Raw genomic sequence first — 19,742 nt, 5'->3', positions numbered from 1 at the left:
ACGTTGCTACAAAAGGGATTATGGTTATTCTTAATACTTACATCTTTTAACTTTTACTGGTGTTAAAATATATATGCCACCATTACAGTATTTTGGTTTTTTTTTATTAAAAATTTTTTTTCAAGTTTTATTTTTGAGAGAGAGAACATGAGTTGGGGAGAGACAGAGCGAGAGGGAGACGCAGAATCTGAAGCAGGCTCCAGGCTCTGAGCTGTCAGCCTCTGGCCCAAACTCACAGAACCATGAGATCATGACCTGAGCTGAAGTCAGTTGCTTAACCAACTGAGCCACCTAGGCGGCCCTGTCTTTGGTTTTATATTTACCTTTACCAGTGAGATTTATGCTTTCATGTTGCTTTTTAATGTCATTTCATTAAAACTGTAAAACTTCCTTTAGCATTTCTTGTAAGGCAGGTCTTGTGGTGACAAAATTTGCATTGATGCTGTTATTTCTTGGCTCATGGCTTAAAAAAAATTATTTACTAGTTAACATACAGTGCAGCCTTGGCTTCACGAGTAGAACCCAGTGATTCATCACTTACATATAACACCCAGTGCTCATCCAAACAAATGCCCTCCTTAATGCCCATCACCCATTTTTCCCCACCTCTCCCTACCCCCATCAGCCCTTAGTTTGTTCTCTGTATTAAGAGTCTTTTATGCTTTGCCTCCCTCTCTGTTTTATCTTATTTTTCCTTCCCTTCCCCTATGATTATCTGTTAAGTTTCTCAGATTCCACATATGAGTGAAATCATGTGATATCTGCCTTTCTCTGACTGACTTATTTCGCTTAGCATAATACCCTCCAGTTCCATCCAAGTTGTTACAAATGGCAAGATTTCATTCTTTTTCATCACCTAGTAGTGTATATATACCACATCTTAATCCATTCATCGATTGATGGACATTTGGGCTCTTTCCACAATTTGGCTATTGTTGATAGTGCTGCTGTAAACATTGGGATGCATGTGCCCCTTCGAATCAGCGTTTTTAAAAAATGTTTATTTATTTTTGAGAGAGAGTGTGAGCAGGGGAGGGGCAGAGAGAAGGAGAAACAGAATCTGAAGCAGGCTCCAGGCTCTGAGCTGTCCGCACAGAACTGGACGTGGGGCTTGAACCAACGAACTGTGGGATCATGACCTGAGCTGAAGTCGGACACTTAACCAACTGAGCCACTCAGGCGCCCCTCGAACCAGCATTTTTATATCCTTTGGATAAATTCCTAGTGGTGCAATTGCTGGGTCATAGGGTAATTCCATTTTTAATATTTTGAGGAACCTCCACACTTTTCCAAAGTGGCTGCATCAGTTTGCATTCCCACCAACAGTGCAAGAGGATTCCCCTTTCTCCACATTCTCACCAACATCTGTTGTTTCCTGAGTTGTTAATTTTAGCCACTCTCACTAGTGTGAGGTGGTATCTCATTGTGGTTTTAATTGTATTTCCCTGATGATGAGCGATGTTTAACATCTTTTCATGTGTCTATTTGCCACTGGATGTCTTCTTCGAATAAATGTCTATTCATGCCTTCTGCCCATTTCTTCACTGGATTATTATTGTTATTTTTTATGTGGTGTTGAGTTTGGTAAGTTCTCTACAGATTTTGGATACTAACCCTTTATCCGATATGTAATTTGCAAATATCTTCTCCCATTCCGTCGATTGCGTTTTAGTTTTGTTTATTGTTTCCTTTTCTGTGCAGAAGCTTTTGATCTTGATGAGGTCCCAATAGTTCATTTTTGCTCTTATTTCCCTTGCCTCTGAAGACATGTCAAGTAAGAAGTAGCTTTGGCCAAGGTTAAATAAGTCACTGCCTGTTTTCTCCTGTAGGATTTTAATGGTTTCCTGTCTCACATTTAGGTCTTTCACCCATTTTAAGTTTATTTTTGTGTACGGTGTAAGAAAATGGTCCAGTTTTGTTCTTCTTTATGTTGCTATGCAGTTCTCCTAGCACCATTTGCTAAAGAGACAGTCTTTTCCCATTGGATTTTCTTTTTTGCTTTGTCAAAGATTAGTTGGCTGTATATTTTTGGGTCCATTCCTGGGTTATCTATTCTATTCCATTGATCTGTGTGTCTGTTTTTGTGCCAATACCATCCTGTCTTAATGATTACAGCTTTGTAATACAGGTTAAAGTCCAGGATTGTGATGCCTCCAGCTTTGGTTTTCTTTTTCAACATTACTCTTTGGCTATTTAGGGTCTTTTGTGGTTCCACACAAATTTTAGGATTGTTTGTTCTAGCTCTGTGAAGAATGTTGGTGTTATTTTGATTGGGATTGCATTGAATGTGTAGACTGCTTTGGGTAGTATAAAATATTTTAACAATATTTGTTCTTCCAATCCATTAGCATGGAATGTTTTTCCATTTCTTTGTGTCTGCTTTGATTTCTTTCATAAGCTTTCTATAGTTTCAACATACAGATCTTTTACCTGTTTGGTTAGGTTTACTCCTAGGTATTTTATGGTTTTTGATGCAGTTATAAATGGGATCAATTCCCAGATATCTCTTTCTGTTGCTTCATTATTGGTGTATAGGAATGTGACCAATTTCTGTACATTGATTTTATATCCTGTGACTTTGCTGAATTCCTTTATCAGCTCTAGCAGGGGTTTTTTTTTTTGGTGGAATCTTTTGGGTTTTCCATGTAGAATATTATGTCATCTACAAAGAGTGAAAGTTTGACCTCTTTGCCAATTTTGATGCCTTTTATTTTTGTTTTGTTTTCTGATTGCTGAGGCTAGGACTTCCAACACTATGTTAAACAACAGTGGTGAGAGTGGACATCTCTGTTGTGTTCCTGATCTCAGGGGGAAAGCGCTCAGTTTTTCCCCATTGAGGATGATATTAACTGTGGGCCTTTAATATATGGCTTTTTATGATGTTAAGGTGTGTTCCTTCTATCCCAACTTTCTTGAGGGTTTTTATTTATTTATTTATTTTTATTTATTTATTATTTTTTTTAAATTTTTTTTAACATTTATTTATTTTTGAGACAGAGACAGAGCATGAATGGGGGAGGGTCAGAGAGAGAGGGAGACACAGAATCCGAAACAGGCTCCAGGCTCTGAGCGGTCAGCACAGAGCCTGATGTGGGGCTCGAACTCATGGACTGCGAGATCATGACCTGAGCCAAAGTCAGAGGCTTAACCGACTGAGCCACCCAGGCTCCCCTTGAGGGTTTTTATTAAGAAAGTGTGCTGTATTTTGTCAAATGCTTTTTCTGCATCTATTGACAGGATCGTATGGTTCTTATCTTCTATTGATGTGATATATCACACTGATTGATTTGAGAATACTGAATGAGCCCTGCAGCCCAGGAATGAATCCCACTTGATCATGGTAAATAATTATTCTAACATACTGTTGAATTAAATTTGCTAGTATCTTGTTGAGAATTTTCACATCCATGTTCATCAGGGATATTGGCCTGTAATTCTCCTTTTTAGTGGAGTTTTTGTCTGGTTTGGGAATCAAGGTAATGCTGGCTTCATAAAATAAGTCTGGAAGGTTTACTTCTGTTTCTATTTCTTGGAACAGTTGGAGAAGAATAGGTATTAACTCTGCTTTAAATGTCTGGTAGAATTCCCCTGGGAAGCCATCTGGCTCAGGACTCTTTATTTGTTGGGAAATTTTTGATAACCGATTCAGTTTCTTTGCTGGTTATGGGTCTGTTCAAATTTTCTATTTCTTTCTGTTTGAGTTTTGGTAGTGTGTGAGTCTCAGGGAATTTGTCCATTTCTTCCAGATTGTCCAGTTTGTTGTCATATAATTTTTCATAGTATTCTCTAATAATCGTTTGTATTTCTGTGGTGTTGGTTGTGATCTCTCCTCTTTCATTTGTAATTTTATCTGTTTGGTTTTCTCTCTTTTTCACAAGTCTGGCTCAGGGTTTATCAATTTTGTTTATTCTTTCAAAAACCCAGCTCTTAGATTCATTGATCTGTTCTGTGTTTTTTTTTAAATTCTATATTGTTTATTTCTGCTCTAATCTTTATTAGTTTTCTTCTGCTACTGGCTTTGGGCTTTCTTTGCCCCTGCGTTTCTAACTCCTTTATTTATTTATTTTTTTAATATGAAATTTATTGTCAAATTGGTTTCCATACAACACCCAGTGCTCATCCCAAAAGATGCCCTCTTCAATGCCCATCACCTACCCTACCCTCCCTCCCAGCCCCCACCAACCCTCAGTTTGTTCGCAGTTTTTAAGAGTCTCTTATGCTTTGGCTCTCTCCCACTCTAACCTCTCTTTTTGTTTATTTTTCCTTCCCCTCCCCCATGGGTTTCTGTTAAGTTTCTCAGGATCCACATAAGAGTGAAAACATATGGTATCTGTCTTTCTCTGTATGGCTTATTTCACTTAGCATCACACTCTCCAGTTCCATCCACGTTGCTACAAAGGGCCATATTTCATTCTCTCTCATTGCCACGTAGTACTCCATTGTGTATATAAACCACAATTTCTTTATCCATTCATCAGTTGATGGATATTTAGTCTTTTTTCACAATTTGGCTATTGTCTAACTCCTTTAGGTATAATGTTAGCTTGTGTATTTGGGACATTTCTTGCTTCTTGAGATAGGCCTAAATTACAATGTATTTTCCTCTTAGGACTGCCTTTGCTACATCCCAAAGGGATTGGAGTATCATGTTTTTAATTTGATTTTTTTAAGTTTATTAATTTATTTTGAAAGAGAGAGAGAGAGCAAGCAGGGAAGGGGCATAGTGGGAGAGGGAAAGAGAGAATCCCAAGCAGACTCTGGCACTGTCAGCACAGAGCCTGACATGAGGCTCGAGCCCATGAACCGTGAAATCATGACCTGAGCTGAAATCAAGAGATAGTCACTTAATTGTGCACTGTTGTGTTTTCATTTTCATTTGCTTCCATATATTTTTTAAATTTCTTTAATTGCATTCCCCAGTCTGTGGTCCAGAGAGGTTTTCCTCTTGCGCTAACTCAATAACTCACAATTTCACAGCCCTTCTACCTTTCTCTTCCTTTTGTCTCACCACAGAAGGGGTTCTCTCCCCTCCTTGTCTGTGCCATTTTATCTCCCCCAGTTCACATACATGCCCCTCGATCCCACAAAGCTGTCTCCCTCAACCTGTGGATATTCTTCTGCCACTCCCCAAATTGATTTCCTGGGTGTTCCAAGTGATCTGACCTCAATACAGCTGTGTTTGAAGGACGAGGGGAATCCCAGTCCCCTTACTTCTCTGCCATCTTAACTCCCCCCTCAACGCATGGCTTCTTCATGCTTCACATCCACCTGTTGCTTCTGGGATGTGTGTATGCGCGCGCTCGCGTGCGTGCGTGCGTGCGTGTGTGTGTGTTTAAGACTATTTTTTCTAATATAAGTTTTAGGTTTACAGTATATAAACTGTAAACCTCCCATATACTCTCCCCTATACATGCATAGCCTCCCCCATTATCAATATCCTTCACCAGAGTAGAACATTTGTTAACAATTAGTAAACCTACATTGACACATCACGTCCCCCAAAGCTCTTGGTGTTGTACATTCTATGGTTTAGGACAAATACATGATGACATGTATCCATTACTATAGCATCCTATAGGGTATTTTCACTGCCCTAAAAATCTCTGTTCTGCCTACCCATCTCTCTCCCATTCCCACAACTCCTAGTAACCACTGATATTTTAAAATCTCTCTATAGTTTTGCCTTTTCTAGAATGTCACATAACTGGAATTATACAGAATATAGTCTTTTCACATTGGCCTCTTTCACTTAGTAATATGCACTTACAAATCCTACATGTCTGCACCTGTCTTGATAGCTCATTCCCTTTTAGTACTGAAAAACATTATATTGTCTCAGTGTACTATAGTTTACTTACCCATTCATCTACTGAAGGACATCTGGGTTGTTTCCAAGTTTTGGCAATTGTGAATAAAGCTGCTATAAACATTCATTTGCAGGTTTTTATGTGGACATAAATTTCCAACTCCTTTGGGTAAATACTGAGGAGCCCAATTACTTGATCATATGTTAAAAGTATGTTTAGTTTTATAAGAAACCACCAAGTGTCTGAACCATTTTGCAATCCCACTAGTAGTGAATGAAAGTTCCTGTCACTCTCCATCCTCACCCTCATTTAATGTCAGTGTTCAAGATTTTGGCCATTCTAATAGGTGTGTAGTAGTATGTCATTGTTATTTTAATTTGCATTTCCCTGACGACTTCTAATGTGGAGCAATATTTCATAGGCTTATTTTCTACCTCCATATCTTCTTTGATGAGATTTCTGTTAAGGTTTGGCCCGTTTATTTTCCTATTGTTGAGTTTTAAGTGTTTAAAAAAACATTTTGGATAATATCTTTTATCAAATGTGTCTTTTACAAGTATTTTCTCCTAGCCTGTGGTCTGTGTTCTCATTGTCTTGAAATCATCTTTTACAGAAAAGAAGTTTTTAATTTTTTTAAAAGTTTATTTATAAATGACAGGGCTTGAACCCATGAACCTTAAGATCATGACCTGAGCTGAAATCAACTGACTGAGCCACCCAGGAACCCCAGAAGGTTTTAACTCTAATGAAGTCCAACTTATCAGTTTTCTTTCATGGATCATGCCTTTGGTATTGTTTCTAAAAATTCCTCACCAAACCCAGAGTTATCTGGATTTTCTACTATGTTAACTAAGAGTTTTATAGTTTTGCATTTTACACATAGATCTATTGCCCGTTTTGAGTTAATTTTTTGTGAAAGGCACTCTGTCTAGATTCGTGTTTGCATGTGGATGTGCAGTTTTTCAAACACCATTTGTTGAAGAGTCTGTCTTTGCTCCATTATATTGCCTTTGCTCCTTTCTCAAAGACCAGTGATTGTATTTATGTGCAACTGTTCCTGGAGTATTTTGTTCCATTGATTTTTTTGTTGAATAAATTTGACATGCAACTGCCCAGGTTTAAGGTGTACAGCATATTACTTTTATACATTTATATATTGCAATATGATGGCTAATGTAGCTGTATTTATCACATAATTATAGTACAGTATTATTGTCTATATTCATTTTACTGTGCATTGGATTTTCTGTGGCTTATTTAAAGTAGTAAAATATACAAAGGATTTTAAACTGCAAGTTTGTATCTTTAAACATCATTGTTCTTATTCACCCCCACCATCCCCTTGTACCTGTTTTTTACACATTTAGTTTTTTTAGATTTCACATATAAGTGATATCATACGGTACTTGTCTTTGATGTATCTCACTTAGAATAATGTGTTTGAGGTCCATCACTGTTGTTACAAATAGAAGGAAACCCCCCTCTTCATGACTTAGTAATATTCCATTGTGTAGATGTACCACATCTTTTCTATTTGTTCATCAGTTGAAGGATATTTGGATTGGTTCCATATCTTAGCTACTGAAAATAATGCTGCAATAAACATGAGATTGTGTATATGTAGTCAAAATCCTGTTTTCATTTCCTTTGGCTATGTACCCCAAAGTGGAATTGCTGGGTCATATAGTGAATCTATATTTAATTTTTTGAGGAATCTTGACATTGTTTTCCTTAGTAGTTGGATCAATTGACACTCCCAATAGCAATGTACAAGGGTTTACTTTCTGCATATCCTCACCAGCACTTATTGTGATCTGTTCTGGAGAATGTTCCATGTGCACTTGAAAAGAATGTGTATTCTCTTGTTTTGGGATGGAATGTTCTATATATATCTGTTATGTCCATCTGTTCCAAAGTATTATTCAAAGACATTGTTTCCTTATTGATTTTCTGTCTGAATTATCTATCCATTGATGTAAGAGGGGTGTTAAAGTCCCTTACTATTATTGTATTACCATCAATATCTCTTTTTATGTCCATTAATATTTCCTTTATGTATTTAGGTGCTCCAGTGTTGACACATAGATATTTAAAACTGTTATATCCTCTTGTTGTATTGATTCTTTTGTCATTATGTAATGCCCTTCTTTTTCTCTTGTTGCAGCCTTCATTTTATTTTATTTTTCCCCATTTTAAGCTCTTTTTAATCAAAATTTTTAAATTTTTATTTAATTTATTTTTTAAATTTACATCCAAGTTAGTTAGCACACAGTGCAACAATGATTTCAGAAGTAGATTCCTTAATGCCCCTTACCCACTTAGCCCATCCCTCCTCCCACAACCCCTCCAGCAACCCTCTGTTTGTTCTCCATATTTAAGAATCTCCTATGTTTTTGTCCCCCTCCCTGTTTTTATATTATTTTTGCATCCCTTCCCTTATGTTCATCTGTTTTATATCTTAAAGTCCTCATATGAGTAAAGTCATATGATATTCATCTTTCTCTGACTGACTAATTTCACTTAGCATAATACCTTCCAGTTCCATCCACGTAATTGCAAATGGCAAGATTTCATTCTTTTTTATTGCCGAGTAATACTTCACTGTGTATATATACCACATCTTCTTTATCCATTCATCCATCGTTGGACATTTGGGCTCTTTCCATACTTTGGCTATTGCTGATAGTGCTGCTATAAACACTGGGGTGCATGTGTCCCTCCAAAACATCACACCTGTATCCCTTGAATAAATACCTAGTAGTGCAATTGCTGAGTTGTAAGGTAGTTCTATTTTTAATTTTTTGAGGAACCTCCATACTGTTTTCTAAAGTGACTGCACCAGTTTGCATTCCCACCAGCAGTGCAAAAGAGATACTCTTTCGCCACATCCTCACCAACATCTGTTGTTGCCTGAGTTGTTAATGTTAGCCATTATGACAGGTGTGAGATGGTATTTCATTGTGGTTTTGATCTGTATTTCCCTGATGATGAGTGATGTTGAGCATTTTTTCGTATGTTGATTGGCTATCTGGATGTCTTCTTTGGAGAAGTGTCTATTCATGTCTTTTGCCCATTTCTTCACTGGATTATTTGTTTTTTGGGTGTTGAGTTTGATAAATTCTTTATAGATTTTGGATATTAACCCTTTATCTGATATGTCATTTGCAAATATCTTCTCGCATTCCATCGGTTGTCTTTTAGTTTTGCTGATCAGTTCCTTTGCTGTGCAGAAGCTTTTTATTTTGATGAAGTCCCAATAGTTCATTTTTGCTTTTTTTCCCCCTTGCCTCCAGAAACGTGTTGAATAAGAAGTTGCTGTGGCCAAGGTCAAAGAGGTTTTTGCCTGCTATCTTCTCAAGGATTTTGATGGCTTCATGTCTTACATTTAGGTCTTTCATCCATTTTGAGTTTATTTTGTGTATGGTGTAAGAAAGTGGTCCAGGTTCATTCTTCTGCATGTCGCCATCTGGTTTTCCCAGCACCATTTGTTGAAGAGACTGTGTTTATTCCATTGTATATTCTTTACTGATTTGTCAAAGCAGGCCGTATGTTTGTGGGTCCATTTCTGGGTTCTCTATTCTGTTCCATTGATCTGAGTGTCTGTTCTTGTGCCAGTACCATACTGTCTTGATGATTACAGCTTTGTAATACAGCTTGAAGTCCATGCAGTCTTTATTTTAAAGTCTATTTTGTTTAATGTAAGTATTGCTACACTGGCTTTTTTTTCCACTTCCACTGAAATACAGAAGATTTATGTAAATTAATTTTGTATCCTGGGACTTTACTGAATTTATTTATCAGTTCTAGAAGTTCTTTGGTGGAGTCATTAGGGTTTTCTCTATATAGTAGATCATCTGCAAAGAGTGAAAGTTTTACTTCCTCATTACTGCTTTAGATGCTTTAATTTCTTTTTGTTGTCTGGTTGCTGTGGCTAGGACTTCCAGTACTATCTTGAATAAATGTGGCAAGAGTGAACATCCTGATCATAAAGGAAAAGCTCCTGGTTTTTCACTATTGAGTATGATGTTAGCTTGGGTTATTCACATATGGCTTTTAATATGTTGGGGTATGTTCTCTCTAACCCTACTTCTTGAGGATTTTTTTAAAAATAATGATGGATGTTGTTATTTGTCAATGCTTTTTCTACATCTAATGAAATGATCATATTGTATTTACCCTTTCTCATATTGATGTGATATATCACGTTGATTGATTTGTGAATATTGAACCACACTTGTATCCTAGAAATGAATCCCATTTGATCATGGTGGATAACTTAAATGTATTGTTGGATCTTATTTGCTAGTATTTTGTTGAGGATTTTGTGTCTATGTTCCTCAGGGATATTGGCCTATAGTTCTCTTTTTTAGTGGTATCTTTATCTAGTTTTGGTATCAGGGTAATTCTGGCCTCACAGAATGAATTTGGAAGCTTTCCTTCCTCTTCTATTATTTGGAATAGTTTGAGAAGACTAGGTATTAACTCTTCTTTAAATGTTTGGTATAATTCACCTGTGTAGCCATCTGGTCCTGGATTTCTGTTTATTGGAGATTTTGATTACTGATTCAATTTATTTGCTGGTAATCAGCCTATTCAAATTTTCTATTTATTCTTGATTCTGTTTTGGGAGGTTCTTTCTTTTGTTCATTCATTTGTTCTTTTTTTTTTTTTCTTTCTGGAGGTTATATGTTTCTAAGAATCTACTTATTTATACTAAGTTATCCAATTTCTTGGTATATAATTTTTCATAATATTTTCTTACTATCCTTTGTATTTCTGTGATGCTGGTTGTTATTTCTCCTCTTTCATTTTTTGTTGTATTTGTGTAAGTCCTGTCTCTGTCTCTGTCTCTATCTCTCTCTCTCTTCTCCACCACTCCCCCCCACCCAAACCCCTGCTGGATGAGTCTGGCTAAAGGTTAATCAATTTTGTTGATCTTTTCAAAAAGCCATTTCCTGGTTTTGTTGATCTGTTGTTTTTTCAGTTTCTATTTCATTTATTTCTGCTCTAATCTTTATTATTTCCATCCTTCTACTGGTTTTGGATCTTGTTTGTTCTTCTTTTTCTATCTCTTTTAGATGGAAGATTAGGTTGTTTATTTGAGATTTTTCTTGCTTTTTTTTTTTTAATTTTTTTCCACGTTTTTATTTATTTTTGGGACAGAGAGAGACAGAGCATGAACGGGGGAGGGGCAGAGAGAGAGGGAGACACAGAATCGGAAACAGTCTCCAGGCTCCGACCCATCAGCCCAGAGCCTGACGCGGGGCTGGAACTCACGGACCGTGAGATCGTGACCTGGCTGAAGTCGGACGCTTAACCGACTGCGCCACCTAGGCGCCCCAAGATTTTTCTTGCTTTTTGATGTAGACCTGTATTGCTATAACCCTCCATCTTAGAACCACTTTTGCTGGATCCCAAAGATTTTGGACCACTGTGTTTTCATTTTCATCAATTTCCATGTATTTTAAAATTTACTCTTTGATTTCTTGGTTGATCGTTTATTGTTTAGTAGCATGTTATTTGACCTCCATGTATTTGTGCTCTTGCCAGATTTTTTCTTGTGGTTGATTTCTATTTTCATAGCATTGTGGTCAGAAATGAGCATTTAGTCCATTTACATTCAAAATAATTATTTACAGATATGCATTTGTTGCCATTTTGTTACTTGTTTTATGTGTGGTTTTTTTTTTTTTTTTTTTTTGTAGTTTTTCTCTGTTCCTTTCTTCCCTTGCTCTCTTCTCTTATGATAAGTTGGCTTTCTTTGGTGATATAATTGGATTTCTTTCTCTTTATTTTTTGCATATCTTTTACTGGTTTTTGACTTTTGATTCATTAGGTCCTCTACATATAGCAGTTTATATTAAGTTGCTAGTCACTTAAGTTTGAATTCATTCATAACTTCTCTCCCTCCCTCCTTTTTAGGTATATATGTCATATTTTATATGCTTTTATTTTGTGATTCCCTGGACTGGTTTTTACAAATGTATTTACTGTTTCTGTGCTTGCTACTTTTCTTATTCTTACTTACAGTCTTTCCTTTCCCCTTTAACATTTCTTGTAGGCTTACTTTAGTGATCATGAATTCCTTTAACTTTTATTTGTCTGGGAAACTATTTTTCTCTCCTTCTATTTTGGATGATAGCCTTTCTGGAAAGAATATCCTTGGCTGCAGATTTTTTTCCTTTCAGCACTTTGAATATATCATGCCAGTCTCTTCTGGCCTGCAAACTTTCTGCGGAAAAATCCACAGATAGCCTTATGGGATTTCTTGTATGTAACTTTTGTTTTCTCTTGCCGCTTTTAAAATTCTCTCTTTATCACTTTTTTTGCCATTTTAATTACTGTGTCTTGGTGTGGACCTCCTTGGGTTAATTTTATGGGGGGATCTCTGTGCCTCCTGGATCTGGATATCTGCTTCCTTTCGCAGATTCAGGAAGTTTTATTTCCTCAACTGCATTTTCTACCCCTCTTTGTCTCTCTTCTTCTTCTGAATTCCCTGTAATGCAAATGCTATTATGCTTGGTGACATTGCTGAGTTCCTTTAACCTATTCATATTTTTTCATTTTCTTTTTTCTTTTTGCTCTTCTGCTTCATTGCTTTCCATTGCTATGTCTTCCACCTTATTGATCTGTTCTTCTGCCTCCTCTAATATACTATTGATTCCCTTTGGTGTGTTTTTAATTTCAGCTATTGAGTTCTTCATCTGTGATTGGTTCTTTTTATATTTTCTATCTCTTTGTTGAAGATCTCCCTGAGATTCCCCACTCTCTTCTCAAGTCCAGTAGGTATCTTTATTACCATTATTTTGGGTTTTTTTAAATTTTTTAATGTTTATTTATTAATATTTTTATTTATTTTTGAGAGAGAGAGAGAGAGAGGGAGAGAGAAAGTGTGTGAAGTGGGAAGAGACAGAGAGAGAGAGGGAGATGCAGAATCCAAAGCAGGCTCCAGGCTCTGAGCTGTCAGCACAGAGCCTGATGCAGGGCTCGAACCCACAAACCGTGAGATCATGACTTGAGCCAAAGTTGGATGTTTAATGGACTGAGCCACCTGGGTACCCTTATTACCACTGCTTTGAATTCTCTGTCAGGCATATTATTTATCTCTGTTTCATTTAGCTCTTTTGTTGTGATTTTTCCTGTTATTTTTTTCATTTGGGATGTATTCTTCTGTCTCCTCATTTTGTCTAACCCTCTGTGACTATTTCTTTCTTTTTTTTTTTATGTTTATTTATTTTTGAGAGACAGACAGAGCATGAGCCAGGGAGGGGCAGAGGGAGAGGGAGACACAGAATCTGAAGCAGGCTCCAGGATCAGAGCTCTGGCTATCAATCCAGAGTCCCATGTGGAGCTTGAACTCACAAACCATGAGATCATGACCTGACCCCTAGTCGGACGCTTAACCTACTGAGCCACCCAGGAGCCCCTCTCTATAACTATTTTTATGTATTAAGAAAGTCAGCTACATCTCCTGCTATTAAAAGTAGTGGCCTTTTCAAGGTAATTAAAAGCAAAAATGAACTATTGGGACTCATCAAGATAAACTTCTGCACTGCAAAGGAAACAATCAACAAAACTAAAAGGCAACTGACTGACTGCGAGAAGATGTTTGCAAATGGCATATTGGATAAAGGGCACGTATCCAAAATCTGTAAAGAACTCACCAAACTCTACACCTGAAAAACAAATAATCCAGTGAAGGCATGAATACTTTTCCACAGAAGACATTCAGATGGCCAACAGACACATGAAACGATGCTCAACGTCACTCATCATCAGGGAAATACAAATCAAAGCCACACTGAGATACCATCTCACACTGGTCAGAGTGGCTCAAATGAACAAATCAGGAGACTATAGGTGCTGGCAAGGATGTGGAGAAACAGGAATCCTCTTACACTATTGGTGGAAATGCAAACTGGTGCAGCCACTCTGGAAAACAGTGTGGAGTTTCCTCAAAACATTAAAAATAGAACTACTCTATGACCCAGAAATAGCACTGCTAGGAATTTACCCAAGGGATACAGGAGTGCTGATGCACAGGGGCACATGTACCCCAATGTTTATAGCAGCACTTTCAACAATAGCCAAATTATGGAAAGAGCCTAAATGTCCATCAACTGACAAATGGATAAAGAAGATGTGGTTTATATATACAATGGAATACTACTTGGCAATGAGAAAGAATGAAATCCGGTCATTTGCAGCAACATGGATGGAACTGGAGGGTATTATGCTAAGTGAAATAAGTCAGTCAGAGAAAGATAGATACCATATGTTTTCACTCATATGTGGATCTTGAGAAACTTAAGAGAAGACCATGGGGAAGGGTAGGGGGAAAAAAAGATACAAACAGAGAGGGAGGGAGGCAAACCATAAGAGACTCTTAAATACGGAAGAACAAACTGAGGGTTGATGCGGGGACAGGTGGAGAGGGGAAAGTGGGTGACGGGCATTGAGGAGGGCACTTGTTGGGATGAGCATTGGGTGTTGTATGGAAGCCAATTTGACAATACATTATATTTAAAAAAAAATAGTGGTCCTTTGATGAAGAGATCTTCTAGTGCTCTGTAGAGCAATGTCACCTGTTCACAGAAGCAGGAGTTTCAAGGGTTTCTCCTCTGTGTGTTGAGTTCAGTTTAGTGTTGTGGCTGAGCCATGTTTGCCTTAAGTCCAGTCTGCTGCAAGTGTCCATTTTGTCTGTTGTGGGCAGGATTTGGTCACTGTGCTGTTAAGGGACCAGTATGAGGCTGCCTTGGGCTTTTAGTTGTGTCAAACCAGATATTTGCTCTCAGTCCACTTGCTCACACCAAACTGCAGGGTGCTCTCCCTGAGTTGTCTTCTGAGAGGCTTTCATTGGTGGGCAGGGCCTGTAGTCAGAACCATATGTCTATCCCCAGCCCACTGATGGGGCTGCATTCAAACTGGTGTGTGTGTGGTTATCTTCCCCTCTCTCCAGATCAGGAGTCACTTTGGCAGTGACACTGATAGCTGTCATGGCTGGCTGAAGAATAAGACACATCAGGAACTGCTTTGGAGGGACTCCTGATAAGTAGGGTAGGTTAGATGGGGCATGTATGTAGGAAAGTGCACGGATGGGGCATGTGGTATTAGCAAGGTAGGTGGAGAGTGAGAGGGGAGACATCAGAACCACCACCACAGAAATACAAACAACTATTAGAGAATATTATGCAAAACTATATGCCAAAAAATGGACAACTGGAAGAAGTGGACAAATTCCTAGAAACATGTAAACTACCAAAATTGAAACAGGAAGAAATAGAAAACTTGAACAGACTGATAATCAGCAAAGAAATTGAATCAGTAGTCAAAAATCTCCCAACAAACAAAAGTCCAGGGCCAGATGGCTTCACGGGTGAATTTTACCAGACATTTAGCCAAGAGTTAATACCTATTCTCAAACTATTCCAAAAAGTAGAAATGGAAGGAAAACTTCCAAATTCATTGTATGAGACAAGCATTATCCTGATACCAAAACCAGACAAAGATTCGAATGAAAAAGAAAACTACAGGCCAATATCCCTGATGAACATAGATGTAAAAATTCTCAGTAAAATACTAGCAAACCAAATCCAAACAGTACGTTAAAAGAATCATGCACCACAATCAAGTGGGATTTATTCCTGGGCTGCAAGCGTGGTTCAACATTCGCTAATCAATCAACATGATACACCACATTAATCAAAGAAAGGGTAAGAACCATATGATTCTTTCAACAAATACAGAAAAAGCATTTGACAAAGTACAACATCCATTCATGATAAAAACCCTCAACAAAGTAGGGTTAGAGGGAACACACCTCAACCTAATAAAGGTCATATATGAAAAACCCACATTTAATCTCATTCTCAGTGGGGAAAAACTGAGAGCTTTTCTTCTATGGTCAGGAACAAGGCCAGGATGCCCATTCTCGCCCCTGCTATTTAACATAGTACTGGAAGTCCTAGTCATAGCAATCAGATAACAAAAAGAAATAAAAGGCATCCGAAGTGGTAAGGAAGAAGTAAAACTGACACTCTTTGTAAAGTGACATGGTGCTCTATATAGAAAACTTGAAAGACTCCACCAAAAAACTGCTAGAACTTACAAATGAATTCAGTAAAGTCACAGGATATAAAATCAACATACAGAAATCTGTTGCATTGCTATACATCGATAATGAAGCAGCAGAAAAAAAATTAAGGAATCAATCCCATTTATAATTGCAACAAAAACAATGAGGTACCTAGGAATAAGCCTAACCAAAGAAGTGTATTTCTAATCTTGTTCGTTTCACTCTTCATTTGTGATCAAGTATTTATTTAACTCTTTTATTTCTGTTGTAAGGGTCTCACTGATGCCTTCTATTCTTTTCTTAACCCTAGTGAATATCCTCATGATTGTTACTTTAAATTCTCCATCAGGCACATTACCTATATCTGTTTTGCATACATATCTTGCCATGGCCTTATCTTGTTCTTTCATTTGGGATAAATTTCTTCATTTTTGCATTTTATCTAGGTCTTTGCCTTCTTGTCTGTGTTAGAAAAGGCAGTTTTCTCTCCTGCTCCTAAAAGTAATGGTCTTCTGAAAGAAGTCATGTAGCACCTAGGGCCTGGTGCTTTAGGAAGATCTCTGGTGTGTGCTGTGTATGCTCTGCTGTTGTGTTTTGGCTGCTCTATGCATCAGGGCAGTTGCCTGCAGAGGCTGTCCTTGCCTGCTGTGGGCAGTGTTTGGTCCTTGGCCTGAATGTGGTGAGTTTTAATTAGGTGTACTCTGGTGTGCTTGTAAAATGAGACCACCTCCACCAGAACTGCAGTGGTCAAGAGATATGGTATGGTCAGGGGTTTGTGCTGGTCTCCTGGGGGAGGGGACTGCCATGCTGGGACTGAGGCAGGCACGACTGAGAAGGGCAGTCCCTCCAGACCACAGTGGGGTGGGGCTTGGTGTTCTCAAGTTAGGCAGCCAATGGTGGAGCTATACTGCTCCCTGCAGGTGGCTCTGTGTTTATGTTGGGGGGGCAGGGGAGGGGAATGGTACTGGCCATTTGTTTACAGAGAGGTATTTCTGTGAACACTGTTTTCTCAGGCATGCGCTCTGAGAGGAGTAAATAATCTCCCCACTCTGCCCCAGGCACTCTCAGATCACTGTTTCCATGCTATCTGTCCCTGGATTGTCTGCCTTCTCTCCAGGAGCAGCACAGTACCCTTCAGGCTCTATCCTAGCCAAGCCCACTGACTTTTAAAACTCCAGGCTTTAAGCCCCCCTACCTGCAAGAACTCCCGAAATTCAGCCCCCCTCATTTGCCAAGCCAATGGCTTTGGCGAAATGTTTTCTTGTGTGTTCCCTTGTGTGCTCCTTTCTCTCTCTTGCCTTTGTCTATTATCATGGCTCCCTCCCCTCTACAGCACCTGTAATCCATTTCTCTCCTGAAGCATGTCTCCACACTTCCTACCTTTTTTTTTTTTTTAAACGCTTATTTATTATTGAGAGACAGAGTGTGAACAGGGGAGGGGCAGAGAGAGAGGGAGACACAGAATCCCAAGCAGGCTCCAGGCTCTGAGCTGTTAGCACAGAGCCCCATGAGGGGCTCTAACTCACAGATTGAGAGATCATGACCTGAGCCGGGAAGTCAGATGTTTAACCGACTGAGCCACGCAGGCACCCCTACGCTTCCTACCTTCTTTGATGTGACCTCTTCTCTCCCTTTAGTTGTGGATTTTGATTTGTCAGTCTTCAGGTTGATTTCTGAGGTATATAGGATGATATATAATTATCTAGTTGTGTTCATGGGACAAGGTGAGCCTAGGGTCTTCCCACTGTGTCGCCATCTTCCTCTCTCTGTGATTTTTTAAATTTTATCGTTTTTCTTTTTTCTTTTTTTTTTTTTTTTTTTTTTTGAGAGAGAGACAGAATGTGAGCGGGGGAGGGGCAGAGAGAGAGGAAGACACAGAATCTGAAGCAGGCTCTAGCTCTGTGCTGACAGTTCAGTGAAAGCCTTAAGCTCATGAACCGTGAGATCATTACCTTAGCAGAAGTTGGACACTTAACCAACTGAGCCACCCAGGCTCTGTGATTCTGTTGAGACTTTTTATCACATTTGAGTGTTAACATTTTGTTGAATGCTTTTCTGCATCTATTGATATCATATGATTTTTATTTTTTAGTCTGATTATCTGATGGATCACATTAATTTATTTTCAAAGGTTGAACCAGACTTTTGTACCTGGGACAAATCCCATTTGGTCATGGTGAATAATTGTTTTTATATATTCTTGGATTCAATTGTTATTATTTTGTGAAGATTTTTACATCTATGTGCATGAGAGATACTGGTCTGCAGTTTTCTTTTCTTGTAATGTGTCGTCTGGTTTTGGTGTTAGGGTAATACTGGTCTCAAAATGATTTAGGAGGTAATCCTCCTGCTTTTATCTTCTGAAATATACTGTAGAGAATTGGAACAATTTCTTCATCAATTGTTTGATAGAATTCACCAGTGAATCCATTGAGCCTGGTGCTTTCTTTTTCAGAAGGTTATGAATTGACTCAATTTCACTTATACATTTACACCTATTCAGATTGTCTACTTCATCTTGTATGAGTTTTGGCATATTATTTCTTTCAAGGAATTATTCCATTTCATCCATGTTATCAGATCTGTGGACATAATTGTTCATAGTATTTTTTATTACCTTTAAATGTCCATGAGATATGTAGTGCTGTCCCTCTTTCATTTCTTATATTAGCAATTCACATCTTCTGTATTTTCTTCTTAGTTAGCCTATCTAGAGTCTTATTTATTTTATTGATCTTTAAAAAAAATATCTTTTGGTGTTGTTGATTTTCTATATTAATTTCCTGTTTTATTTTTTTTAATGCTTATTTTTGAGAGATAAAGAGACAGAGCACGAGCGGGGGAGGCACAGAGAGAAAGGGAGACAGAATCTGAAGCAGGCTCCAGGCTCTTAGCCGTCAGTACAGAGCCTGACATGGGGCTCGAACCCATGAACTGTGAGATCATGACCCAAGCCAAAGTCAGAGCTTAACCAACTGAGCCACCCAGGCGCCCCAATTTCCTATTTTCAATTTCATTGATTTCTGCTCTAATTCTTATTGTTTCTTTTTTTTTTCTGCTTCCACTAGATTTAATTTGTTCTTTGTCTAGTTTCTTAAGGTGGAACTTAGATTTTTTATTTTAGATTTTTCTTCTTTTCTAATATATATACATTAATTGCTAGAGCAACTGCTTTTGCTGCATCCCATAAATTTTGATAGGTTGTATTTTCATTTTCACTTAGTTAAAATATTTTTAAATTCTCTTGAAATTTCTTCTTTGACTTATATATTAGAAATGTGTTGTTTAATCTCCATATATTTTGTGATTTTCTGGTTATCTTTCTGTTAATTAACTTCTTTTAATTCCATTGTTATTTGAGAGTAGACATTGCATGATTTCTATTCTTTTCAGAGTTAGGCTATATTTTATGTTCCAGAATGTGGTTTATCTTGGTGAATGTTCCATGCCAGCTTGAAAAGAAGATAATATTTTTAAATCATGCAAAACCAGGAGTCCCTTGTGGAAAAGATTGACAAGTATGACTTTTTGCCTTTTTTTATAAACTATGATACATTTGTTGCAAATATTGCAACGTAAGTTGCAAATGCAAACTTACTACTAATCTCAATAAGGGAAAATTACTAAACACATTAAGAAGTAGCCAAAATATAGGGGCACCTGGGTGGCTCAGTTGGTTGAATTTCTGACTTTGGCTCAGGTCATGATCTCATGGGTTTGAACCCATGTTGGGTTCTGTGCTGTCAGCTCAGAGCCTGGAGCCTGCTTTGGATTCTGTGTCTCCCTCTCTCTCTGCCCCTCCCCTGCTCTATCTCTCTCTTTCAAAAAATAAATAGACATTTAAAAATTTTTAAAAAAGA

Source organism: Lynx rufus, unplaced genomic scaffold (genome assembly GCF_022079265.1).
Source record: "Lynx rufus isolate CCGP_SWC_20201006 ecotype Redwood Valley unplaced genomic scaffold, mLynRuf1.p SCAF_16, whole genome shotgun sequence".
Lineage (NCBI taxonomy): Eukaryota > Metazoa > Chordata > Mammalia > Carnivora > Felidae > Lynx > Lynx rufus.
Note: the sequence above shows the minus strand (reverse complement) of the source record.